At 48.2% G+C, this 13,032-nt stretch overlaps 1 protein-coding gene across 18 annotated transcripts in view; it reads right to left on the bottom strand.

Annotated features, from left to right (window-relative positions):
* FBXO34 (F-box protein 34) overlaps nucleotides 1–9,537 on the bottom strand; it is a 36,437-nt gene extending 26,900 nt beyond the window's left edge. For 17 of the 18 annotated variants that reach the window (XM_021401471.1, XM_021401489.1, XM_021401485.1 and 14 more), the window contains exon 1: nucleotides 9,390–9,537. The gene's annotated coding sequence lies outside the window, so the exon portion shown is untranslated. The remainder of the gene's footprint in view (nucleotides 1–9,389) is intronic. The other variant, XM_021401474.1, reaches the window with a different exon arrangement.

The following is a 13,032-nucleotide window of genomic DNA, read 5'->3' on the forward strand; positions in this document are numbered from 1 at the left end:
GCACGACCTAACCAAGGGGCCTCACACTCTTTAATTCTTTGAAATCCACCAGCCCTTCACCTTAAGCTATTCCAAGAGCTTAATGCTGCAGCTGGATCCGTACAGTGTTATTCTACATGATCAACCCAGCAGCCAAGTTACGACCAACACAACCAAGCCCAAACTTAAGAAAAAAATAATCATAATCTATCAACATAAAAAAAAGCACATTACGTTTTCTTTCCCAAGACACTTCACTCGTCATGAAATATCTGTCTTAGCGTGTTACCATCCTCCCATCACCCTGACTTGAGTTACCATGCTTACAGCAAGCAGCAGCCAGAGCCAAGAGCACTGCCTCAAGTCCAAGCACAGCTTGCAAGAACAGACCCCCTTTGGGGCAGTGACAGTTGAGTTCAATTTAATTAAAAAACAAACTACATTTCCATTCGAGTCAAAGTCAGAGACAAAGAATTGTACGCAGCTCAGACTGCACAGTCAGCTGTCTCTATAGGAGGAGATCAGATTTAACAGTTTTACAGCTGTCCAAAAAGAAAGCATTACTCGGACAGAGTTTAAGCAGTGACTAGTCCTATCCTATGCAAGATCCACGCACTTCTCTGTAGTGTCTTATGGCCGTGAAGCAGCAAATTTCAAGAACCATCATCCTTCTGAATCATCAGTTCCACAAAGGTATTTTATCAGGACTCAAACTGATGCACAAATGCACTTTTATCCCATTTTAAAGGAAGACAAAGAGTCCTCTCTGAAGCTCTGCCCACTAATTCCCTTCTGCATCACAGGGGCAGCATCGAGGGCCACTTCTCCCTCCGCTGGGAACAGAACCAATGTGGTTCAGGTACAGACTGTTCCCCAAGCCCACTCTCACCGCAGGGCTCCTGTTCTATGGCAGCAGACTCAGTGGAAGAGGCTGGCTCCAGCTGTTCAATTCAGCTATTCAAGACCTAATGCAGAGAAACTCATTAATGCCTCTAGGGAAAGCAAATAGAAACTAAATGCTAACTGGTTTATATCTAAACCTTTTGGGACACATAACGTTAGTGCTATGTATAATCACCTGGCAAAGCTCTAGGAGAAACCTCACCTGTAGCTTCCAAGCAAGGAACACAGTATTTTAGGGTATCTTTGCTACATACCACTGCAGACACACCTCCAGCACGCACAAAGCCCAGAGAAGCATCACAGCAGCTGCAGAAAACTTTGCCCTGCCTAACATTCACGTAATTAAATTACAGTTTCACTCCATGGAAGAAGGAAAGAGCACTTCAGTTTTGTTTAGACTGAAGTGCTGCAAGCCACACCACTTATCTGCTATCAGAACAGACTGCAGGGCCGCTCCGGTGATAATTCAGTAATGAAGTAACTGCAATTGGAAGGTATGCAATTAGGCCCACCTCCTCCTCTCCTCTCTCCCCCAAAAAGAAGCACAGCCGTTATCACATCTCCCTCTAGCTCTGCTACCCTCACCACTTAAAATACCTACAAAGCAAAGTAGAGCTGTCACAAGCTGCTAACAAGCCTGGCTTGGCCTGGCTGGCAGACCAAAGAAGGCATTCTTAGCATCTTCCCAGAAAGAAGCTACCGCTTTACTTCATGGGACTCGTTCTCAGTCACCCACACACATTCATACATTGAGGTTAATGTGCCTGTGTTGGGCTGCTCCAGTAAAAGCACCAGGAAAAGGAAAAAGCATCACCGCTCCTGCTGATTTTAACTGAAAGCCCCTCTCGCCAACCCTACTGGGAGCTGAACGTGACACGGGTAGCACTGCACAGCTCTGCTGACTCCAGCCTGGATATGCTGTTGATGGGTTGTCAGTTGGACTAGATGATCTCAGTGGTCTTTTCCAGCCTTAATGATTCCATGGTTGTGTGATATGCTGGCTCATTTTACCTGAACAACCTGCAGCCCATCTTCCCTTACAGAGCTGCAGATTGCTAGCTAGGTGGCATACATTGCTCCTTCCACGTCCGAGGCCTATACATGGAAGAAGCAAAAGGCCCCAGACACCCCAAAGCCAAACTGTGACTCACAGCAACAATCAAATTTTTCTGAATTTCATAGAAATACTTTCCCAACGATTTAAGAGTCATCCCAACAAAAAGCTGCATGGTGCTTTCGCTTCTCAGCTCAGAGATGAAGCTGCATTAAAACTCAATGAAATTCATACACAAACCTTTCCTCCGTGGCCACATCTACTGATCTAAGAGAGAAACGTGGAAGGAAAACCTTGCAGGGGAAGAACAACAGGCAAAGTTCCGTAGAGACATTTGTCACAAAGGTATGTCTACTACTCCTGTTTACCTTAGGATTTACCTATAGTTGCCTATAGCTATAGCTGCCGTATCACTGGACACTTTAGCAACCATGTAAGCTGTTAAAGCAAAACAAACCAATCATTTGGAGAACTGGTTTAGTCTCCTGTCGCTGTCATCTCATGCATCATCAGCACAGGGAGCGTCTCACCCCTCGAACCGCTCTGGGCTCCCATTCACAAGACTGCAGTGCTGCAATAAAAATGAACTCCCCGTAAGTTAGAATCACAGACTCGTTATGGTTGGAAAAGACCTCTAAGCTCACCAAGTTCATTGCTATCAGTAATCCTCCAAAAGTAAGCATATCAAGAGTGGTGGCAGAGGATCACCCAGGCCTGCTGCTCAGCGCATGAGCTCAGAAAGGAGAACCACGGGATGGTTTGGGTTGGAAGGGATCTTTAAGATCATCTGGTTCCAACCCCCTGTTACAGGCAGAGGCACCTCCCTCTAGAGCAGGCTACTCAAAGTCCCATCCAGCCTGGCCTTGAATGCTTCCAGGGAGGGGGCATCCACAACCTCACTGGGCAATGCTGAACATCGCAGGCAGTGCAAACAGAGCGAGAGCAGCCCAGCACTGGCACAGTGAGAAAGGGCTGCTAGAGGGGACAAGGAGCAGCCCCGCACACATTTAGCAGAAGACAAACACACCAAAAGCGCGGTCCCAGTGCCAGAGCATACGCTTCACCAAGGAAAGCATATTTATTTTGCAATAAAGGCTTAGGTGAGGCAAAGTTCAGAACAAAGACCTCAATTAAGGGCTTTATAAATCAAAAAGGAGCTGGGCTGCCTTGTACAGCAGCACACGAGCCAGGGAATGAAACTCCAGCTCAGTGCTAGCAACTGTCGCTTCATCCATCCCAAGTCTTCTTCCAACCCAGTATCCAAACTCGTTTTAAAACATAACCTCCAGCATGACACACCGCAGAAAGACTTACACTGCAGAGTGGCTTATGAGCAAGATTTTATGCTTGGCTTTCTGCCAGCTTGAGACAAATCAAAGAGCCCAGCAATACAACCCTCATCATCCCAAAGAAGGAACCGTGCTCTCCAGTTCCCCATTCCATTCAAGAGGACATCAGCCAGTCCAGAACACAGCTCCAATAAAGCTATTTCCATTTTCCTTTATAGATTCCTTACTAGAAAATTCCAATTTTTTTTTAACAGATTATAGGCTTCCCTTGACTGACACCTCGCAAAACCACCTTGAGATGCTGAAAAATGAAGTAAAAAAGCAGCCTCTTAGTAACAGAGGGCATTCAGTAACTATGTGCAAGGATGACTTTATACCAAACTCTTCAGAGCTTAAAGATTCACACAAAGAGAACAGCTTTTCACAGAATTAGGACCAGACTTGACGTGCCCCAGTTTCCCCAGGGTTACTTTTAGAAAACCCACCTACACCTAAAACATATCAGCTGCTCTTCACACTGTGCAACGGAATGACTGAAACCTCATTTTTAATTGTATTGTTTCAGCATTCGCTTTAAGAGAATTTAATTTCAACACTTTTTTATTTTCTTTACACTCAAATGACAGAAGGAACTGTGTCAGATCCCAGACTAAAAGATACTGGAAATGGCAGCAAGCTGCTGTTACATATGCAAGTCATTGCAAGGAAGAAAGATGCTACTGAAGCTTACTAAATCCAAGCTGGTAAAACACCAAAAGCTTAAAATGAGCTAGAAGTGGCTTGCAGTTGCTAGGGATGCTTAAAATTAATAAAATCTTAAGTTATTTCCAAAGTTCACACTTAGTAATTAGCACAGCGATGAGCAGGCCCCAAATAAGTGAAGTCAGCCTCGCTCGTTTTTCCGACAGATGGAATTAGCTGCATGCAAAGTTATTTTTGCAACTGGCAATTAAATGTATCCTAAATATCAATTCTGCAAGTACAGCAAGCAATAATCCACACACGGTACCAGAAACATTAAAGAAACACCATCTGAGTACTTGTTTCCCATCATTCTAGACATAAAACTAGAGACTGGGGTGGGATTTCTATCTAAGACCTCATTTTTCAAATCAATTGATTATCTGCCCGTAATTCCACTGAAACAAGTTCTCCCCATGAAGTATATTTGCATTACCAGTCCAAACAGTTTTCTCCAACTAAAAATATCTGCTCTGTCTAAAAGTACATCCTCCTGATGTGCTAACTGACAGAATGGAAAGGTATCTGAATTTTATGTTCAAACAACGTGCTTACTCTGGAAAGTCTCCACATTCTGTCCATTACTTCTCCAAAACCTAGCTTATAGGCATATCTATCTCATATTGCGTATCATATGCTGTAATGGAAAATCTGGATTTGTGCATTCTTACTGATTTCTCACTTACTTCATGCTACAAAGATACAGCCTCCTCCTAAGCCCGGTGGTTCTCGAGCTCTCTGCAGCAGTGCGTTGAAGGATGGCTGAACCCCAAGTGCCCTTGACCAAGATACTCAGCCTGTGCTCTACATTCTGAATTTAGTTTCTCTGTGCACGAAAGTCTACGGCTGCCCCAGTATAGCAAGTTTCTCTCAAAGACACCAGAAGTCCCAGCAGCGTCCCTCTGTGGTTTGCCTTAACCTCGGTGGTTATGCAGTGAGCAGTCCTGCAGGCACATCCAGACCAGGGGGCATGTGCCAAGAGATGCCCAGCCTCATACTGCCAGCATGAGCAGATATATAGCCAAAAAGCACAGGGAAGACAACCAAAACGAACCCTATGCTCACCATGATGCAATGAGAAGCTTCTTGTTTTGCAGCAGAGGCACCAGCTTCCAAAGAAAGCGAGACCAAGCCACAACCCTGATGCATTAAGGCTGCTTTGGAGCTCCAGAAAAGGTGCCCAGAACCCCTGTGTGCTGCTAGAAGAATGCCAAAGCTCTGCATGTTTAACAGAGTATAGGGAAGAGAAAGGAAAGTCCAAATCGATGTCATTTGCAAGGCAAATATGCGACATACTGGACTGCATGCTATCAACCAACATTGAGCAACACTGAAAGTAGAGGTTCTGAAAGCAGCAGGAAGCTCTGCCTGAAACAAAGCGAAAATGCTTTCACAAAAATACTTCTGTGGCCAAATGAAATACTGAGTTCAAATAAGCAAGCAAGCACTTACACCTATCATTGTGGGTTTTTTCCCCTTCCTTGTCTTCTCAAGCAAGGAGTCGTTTATCTCAAAGCTATCAAAAGAAAACACTTCGACTCAAAGTGAGAAAAGCTGCAGAAAAGAAAGCCCTGCCTGGCACAAACAGATAATATTTGAGAAATAAAGAAAAGAGATCCTCCAAGTTAGAGGAAGGAAGAAAACAGTTCTGAATAATTTACTTCGTATAGCCTAGTTCCTGCCAAAACAGCTCTATAAATCCCATGGTAGTTCTGATAATCTCCATTCTTAGAACAAAAAAAAAGCTAAGACTGAACATTAGAAACATTAATTGTGCGATATGGCCTGAATGATGCAAGAACAAGTAGTTAAATGAACCACAACATCTGCTGAATTTTTAATCACTACTTGTTTTGCTGCAAGGCAGAAGAACGCTGCATATTAGCTTCCAAGCCCTGTAAAGAACAGCACATTAGGACAGCAAGATTTCAACTGGCAGCAATTCAGCCTCCGTCCTACCTACATGCCATTACTTTGCTATGAGCTGCAGACGTAGCAGCTTCTAAAGCAGGATCTTTTTTTAAATCATTTGGAAAAGACCATGCTTTCTGCACCCCAAGGTAACAGTCAGCCATTTCTGAATAATGAAAGGATTGACATTTCCTTAACGGCCATTTACACGTCCCTCTGTCAAGTATTTTTACTCTCAAAACATTATGAGGCAGTCATGCAGCCACCCAGCAGCAACTCTTTATGAAAGAGGCAGCTGAACCTCAGATGTGTAGGAAGGTGATCTATGTAAACATGTGCTGCAAGAGGAGGTGCCTTGCAACACATCTAGGCATCCTTGAGCTATCTTTAATTCATCTGCCTCCGACACCCATTGCACTGACGCTGCAGAAACCCACGTTTCACCATGGCTGCCCAAGTGCCACCAGTGCAAGCTGCACAAGACCCCTCCCTCCCCAAAAGGGAAGCCAGTCCTGCTGTGCTTTCACTGCTTCTGAAGCCCAAAATAGCTTGATTAAAACTAATCACCAGGCCTACGGTGGCACATACATCTCAAGTGACAGTACAGGCATGAGACTGCAACAGCAGGATTAGCAAGTGATACAGCAAATAGTCAGAAGGGGGCAAAAAAATAAGTTATTTGGGGAATAAATACATACTAATTCCACAGCTACACCCAGGATTTGCATGATAAGCAGTTACCCTGACTCTTATTCTGATTTACTGGGGGGCGGAGGGGAGAGACTTTTTTTTTTAAAGGACAATATTTACACAATAAAAAAATGTAAAAGTATTGTTTTGAATAAGTCTGTCACGCTGACTTTAATAGATTCTAACTTTGGGAAGTTATTAGAGTCAAAACAGCTCAGAAAACAAGACCAGTAAAATATGGTACAAATAAGAACTGAGCAGCCATATATACCAAAGCAACATGCCTGTGCCCCCCCCACTGCAGAGCTTACATATCCGGGAAGCTGTGGTCTAACCAGCTGCTTTCACCAAGACCTCCATCCAAAGCTTAACACTAGATGTTCCTTTCTGTACATTTGAGCCCAAATAATTAACAAGAGGAAAAAAAAAAAAAAGCAGTAGATTGGGACAAGAGATAGGCAAGTTTCCAGAATGGAAATCTTCAGACCAGTCCTATGTTTTCCTTGCAGGCTTGCCTACGATGGAGGCAAGAAAAGCTGCCACCTTCACTGTGCTGCACTGATGGGAGAAGTAAAGAGATGAAAATCAGCAACAGAAACACTGAAATACACCATATCTGAGGTTAATAAAGTAACCGGCGTTTGGAGATTGTACTGAACCACCCGTTTTGTTAAGGTACAGGGTGGCGAGAAACTAAACTAACACGTTAAGCTGAACGTGTTGATTCTTGGAACCTCAGGGCCAGTTAGCAGCCAGGTGGTATCTTGCGTCTACTACACCATGTTCAACTTCACAGCACATCAATCAACGCGGCACCTCTGTACCCCAAACCACAGCCCTTCCTGGCACGGAAACTGCAGGCAGGTCTCTGTGTACAGCTTGCTGTTATGGAGCTCGCTGCCCAGTGCCGTGGAACGCACCTGCAGCACGAGCTTCCAGCTCCAAGGGACACGTAGAGGTGTTTTATACACCTGTAAGAAAATCACTTGCAGCTTCGAGCTTGACAAGTCACTCGTGCACGTTCACGATCCTTATCTGAGCAGAGGGAAGATTTTAACGAGCGTTTAGCACGTAAAGCTGCTTCTTCAACCTCTGCCTGTCCTCCAATTAAATATGAAAGAAACAACTTAGTCATCCAGAGCCTGCAAGATGATCTGAAGACAGCGGTATCAAATCAAATCCCACAACTTCTCACACCTATTAAAACGGAACTTTGTCATTTTGAAGGAGAGATTTTGATAAGCGTGATGCAATTAACAGACACTGCCTTTGTTACCAGACTGCTCGTGATGAAGCACAGCCTCCTTGACATTCCATCTCCTTCCCTCAAAGGCGCTGTGCTACAGCAAATTTACGGTTTTACCACGTAAAAGGAGAATTTGGGCAGGTTACCTTCAGAACCGCTCAATAAGGCCCTTTCACGCCAGGAAGGAGTGTGGCTGCTGGAAAAGCATAGAGGCACTCCCTTCCCCCTCCCCTCAGGACCAAAAACGCTGCATTCAAAACACTCCCATCCCCTGCAGCAAGGCATTAGGCATTTATTAAAAAGGAATCAAAATACTGTTAAAAAAATATATATAAAAATAAAAGGCTTCCAGTTACGATTTCAAGTGTAAAAAGCAGCTCTGGTGAAACTCGAGTGGGGCCGCATTGAGGAATTCTGCTCACTGAGGAACAAGTCGCTCCCACGTAGGCAGGATGTCATCCGTCCACCTGTGCTGCTCAAATTGCTCGCAAGGAGAGCAGAAATAGATGTGTTGAATTTTCTTCCCTCCGAGTGAGTCATTTTGCTACCACCGCGTTAAGCAGTAACAACGCTAACAACCTGCAGGCACCTACGGGGTTAGACTTTGGACTCCCAAAACGACTGCCTACCTCCACCAGCGGGGTTTTTCGCCTCTTCTCCGGGGCTGACAGACAATTATAGAGGCCAATTATGTAAAACCTTTCATCCGAGAAAACGCGGAGCGCTACACATTCATTAAGCCTCGCAACTCCTCGAGCTCCCCAGTTCAAAGCCAGCTCGCCTATCTCAAGCCACCAAAACTGGATCCCGAGAACAGCATAACCGAGATAGCATGCAGCGCAGCAGGGCCAACCACTTTGGTATTTAGCCAGCTCCACGGGCGGGTTTTGCAGCCCGCGATGAGCCGGTTCTCTGGGAGCAGACAGGCACGCTGCTGTCGGGCGCTGCAGGAGCAGCCCTATCCCCACGGCTCACGCTGACGAAAGGTTTTTTTTCCCCCACCTGGAAGCCACACGGTCACCTTGGTTTGCTGAAGCAACTGAAGGCTGCGTTCGTCACTCCAAGCAAGGCCTCGGAAAAAGTAATTTTGAAAAGAAATCGCTTCCACTGTGCTTGTACTTTTAAGCTTTCCCTCGGTCCTTACACAACTCCCACGTGAACGCGCTATTAGAAGCAACAGCCGCTCTACCCAGCCATATTTTTGCTGCATTTACGGATATTTAGAACCCCTTCTCCGGCAGGCTGCGGAAAAGCCCGCTCAGGAAGCGGCAGGAGGCAGCGCCGCGGGGCCGGCCGCCCGCTCAGGAGGCCCCGCGAACCCCGCACGGGCGGCCCGGAGATGTCCGGCCCCGACCCCGCGGCGCGGACCGACCCCCGACCCGCCTCCCTGTCACAGCCAGGAAGGCCCCGAGCGAGCAGGCCCGCGGCCGGGACGCAGCCAACCGCCCCTCCACGGCCCCCGCAGCCGCCATGGCCGGCCGGGAGCGCGGGCGCTGCGTGCGGGGCCTGCTCGCCGCTCGCCCACCTGCCCGCCCGCCCCGCGCCGCGAGTCCCCGCCGCACCGCCAGAGGCCTACCCGGAACGCAGCCGCGAAGGGAGGGAACCCCGGCGGCACGCAGCGCGGAGCCGCCAGGCTGGGCTCGGCTCGGCGCAGCGCGGCCGGATCCCCCCTGAGCCGAGCGGCGGCGGCGGCGGGAGGAGCCGCGCAGGCCGCGCCAATCCGCGCCCGGGGCGGGGCGGGGCGGGGCGGGACGGGCCTGGGCCCGCCGGGGAGGGACGCGGAACGCCGCCCCCGCGCCGTGCCAGGCACCGCGCCGCCCGCGCCAGGCAGCGCCGCGAGAGTGCTGTCCGCCTCCGCGGCCGTGCGAGGGCGGGGGGTTGCCGGGGGGTGCCTTGGGGTTCGGAGCTTTCCCGTAGGCCCCGTGCTCTTCACAGGAACTTGGTGCCCGCAGGATCTTGGTGCAGTTCAGTAGGACCTTGGTGCTCCCCACGGCGTCTCGGAGCTCTCCGCTGGGTCCGGAGATCTCCGTAGTATCCAGAACTCTCTTCAGGAGCTCGGTGCTCTCCTCAGAGCAGAGCCGGGCCCTGACAGGTGTTGAATCCTGGCAGGTTTTTCCCCAGCCCGGTGCCCATAGGTTCCAGGCCCGGGATATTTGAAGGCAGACCCCGGGGCTGGGGGCCGCTTGTTCACCCTGATGTCTCAAGGCTCGTGTCTTCATGCCAGTGTGCTGGGTGCTGTGAGGTTGAGTGACCAACGTGATGACACTGAAAGCAATGGGACCGCTGACTTAGAATCACAGAATTGGAACAGACCTCCCTCAAAGATCCCCAAGTCCAACCCACCCCCACCGTGCCCACTGACCATGTACCCCAGTGCCACGTCCCCACAGTTCTTAACACCTCCAAGGACAGTGACCCCACCACTCCCTGGGCAGCCTGTGCCAAACTTCCACCGTGCTCCATGGCTCTGACCGCTGATGAGCAGCTTTAATGCACCCATAGGCTAAAAACTAAACAAGTCCTCCACAAAGCGGCCAAAGTAATTCACCTGGGAGATCTTTGGGCTTTAAAAACTACCTGACTGCTGGACAGGAGGGGGTTAGTGCCTGAGGAGGTGTCCTGGCCATGGAGGATGTTGGGACCATCATCAGCTGGCTTGTTCCACTGGTGTTTCCTCTTGAGCGCAATAACTAAGAACATTGTTTCTGTGGTTGCTACCCTCAGATTACAAAAACACAAGCTGTTTTTTCTGCTGTGGACGTATCCTGGAGGCACTGCAGGCCCCTGGGCCGCAGTTGGTCACGCTGGCATCACCCCAGCCATGGCCGCTGTGCCATCCTGCGCAGGGAAAGCTCAGCCTGCTGGGGAAAGGGATGGCAACCAGAGAAATCCTCCGAACCAAAGGCATTGAGAACAAGAGTGAAATGCAAAGGGAAGGCAGGGGGAGAAGGGGAATTAAGTGGTGTCACCAGATGGTAGCGTGAGCCTCAGCGTTCCCTGTAAGGAGCCCCCCCCTCCTCAAAAGATTTCAGCGGTTCATGGCTACTTAGAGAGAAGCAGGGAGCGATGCAGGTCCCCGCGGGGGGACCACAGATGATCAGGGTGAGATCAGGACCGGGGCTATCTGTAAGCAAACCAAAAAGGCCTGATTCCTGCGGCCTGCAGGCAGGCTGCAGTGGAGAGAAGACTTCTCCTGCATAATGCAATACTGCAAAAAGATCCCTGAGACCATTCTCAAGCTAAGAGCGGCGCACTGCATCAGCACAGCACCGTGCCTCAGTTGTCCTACTGAGCAGCAGCACTTGGCTAATTAAGCCAAGGCACAGGATCGCATTAACATGGCATCTCAGATGGCTGAGGTGAATCTCCCAAAGCCTCTGGGGGCTGTTGGCTACAGCCACTGTTCACAAAGAGAGAGAGGACAAGAGAGAAAATGCTGGTAAAATGTGCTCAAGGTCGAACGCCACGTTGGTGAGAGGACTGAAAACAGAACCTGCCGTTCCTCATCTCTCCAGTACTTTCTCCACTGGACCATAACAAAATCCCAGAAAAATGGGATTTTGCTGCTGGTGACACAATAGCTTCGTTTGTTCCACAGGACTATTGTGTATTTTGGTACAGGACCACAGTGATTTCTTTCCCTGTGTGGAAAGGAGCCTTTTCACTAGCCCAGCACAACACTTCAATGACACACACAAGAAGATTCAGGTGACTGAAAGGGGAATGAAATCTGTCATAATACACCCCATGATTGTACCGACGCAATCTCTTGTTGTAAGTTGATAAAAGACAGCGAAATGCTATTTGCTGCTGAGTGACTTCTACGAATTAAATAAGGTTTCTCCTCCCATCATCTCACCCCACACCCAGGGCATTTAGTGATAATATAAGACAGATTTTGCATGTTGTTTAGCTTACATGGCCATCTGGCACTTCTGCATTTCAGTAGCCTTGAACATTGAGAAAACAACAGATAAAGAAAACCAGTCCTATCTTATCAGAGACCTGGAGAAGTTTAACTCTCTCAGAATACACAGGATTAACCAGGTCACTATAGCTCTATATTTATAGTTTCCATCTTAATGAGTGGTCATACTCTGCAAAGCTTTCCCCATGTCATACACTCTAAACCTGGCTGTTCCTTATCTCCTTTGCCGTTGTTTTAATGGTGAAACACTTTACTTTTAGCTTCCATGAGACATTTTGCTTCATACAATCATAGAATTGCTCAGGTTGGAAAAGACCTTCAAGATCATCAAGTCCAACCACAACCTAACCATACTACCCAAACTCTAACAACCCACCACTAAATCCTGTCCCTGAGCACCACATCCAAGTGGTTTTTAAACACAGTCAGGGATGGTGACTCAACCACCTCCCTGGGGAGCCTGTTCCAGTGCTTAACAACCCTTTCTGTAAAGAAGTTGTTCCTGATAGCCAACCTAAACCTCCCCTGGTGCAACTTGAGGCCATTTCCCCTTGTCCTGTCACCTGTCACCAGTGAGAAGAGACCAACCCCGCTCTCACTGCAATCACCTTCCAGGTATTTGAAGAGAGCAGTAAGGTCTCCCCTCAGCCTCCTCTTCCCCAGACTAAACAGCCCCGGTTCCTTCAGTCTCTCCTCGTAGGGCATATTCTCCAAGCCCTTCCCCAACCTTGTTGCCCTTCTTTGGACCTGCTCCAGCACCTCAATGTCCTTTCTGTACTGAGGCGCCCAAAACTGAACACAGTACTCGAGGTGAGGCCTCACCAATGCTGAGTAGAGGGGCAGGATGAGTTCCCTAGTCCTGCTCACCACACCATTCCTGATCCAAGCCAGGATGCCATTGGCCTTCTTGGCCATCTGGGCACACTGCTGGCTCATATTCAGCCGACTGTCCATCAGCACACTAAGGTCCCTTTTTTTTTTTTTTTTTCTTTGTATGGCTGACTCAGGATCCGCAAGATCACCTGAGATATTTGCACCAGCAAGTATGCCAGTTGCAGCAAGGAAGCAAATAGCAAACACAGAGAAGAAAGTTTCCTCATTTCGGAAATCTGGTCCAAAATTCTCCATAAATATTTCAGCTTTATAACCAAAGAAACCTTTAGCCTTCTTGCTGTCCGAAGGAATACATGTTCCTATTACAAAGTCTCCAATAGCAAGTATGAGGATCACCAATAAGACTTATCTGTGCTTTTGCTTCCCATTCTGTTCCTGCAACAGAAATACCTAGCAA

This window comes from Numida meleagris, chromosome 6 (genome assembly GCF_002078875.1).
Source record: "Numida meleagris isolate 19003 breed g44 Domestic line chromosome 6, NumMel1.0, whole genome shotgun sequence".
NCBI classification, from domain to species: Eukaryota; Metazoa; Chordata; class Aves; order Galliformes; family Numididae; genus Numida; species Numida meleagris.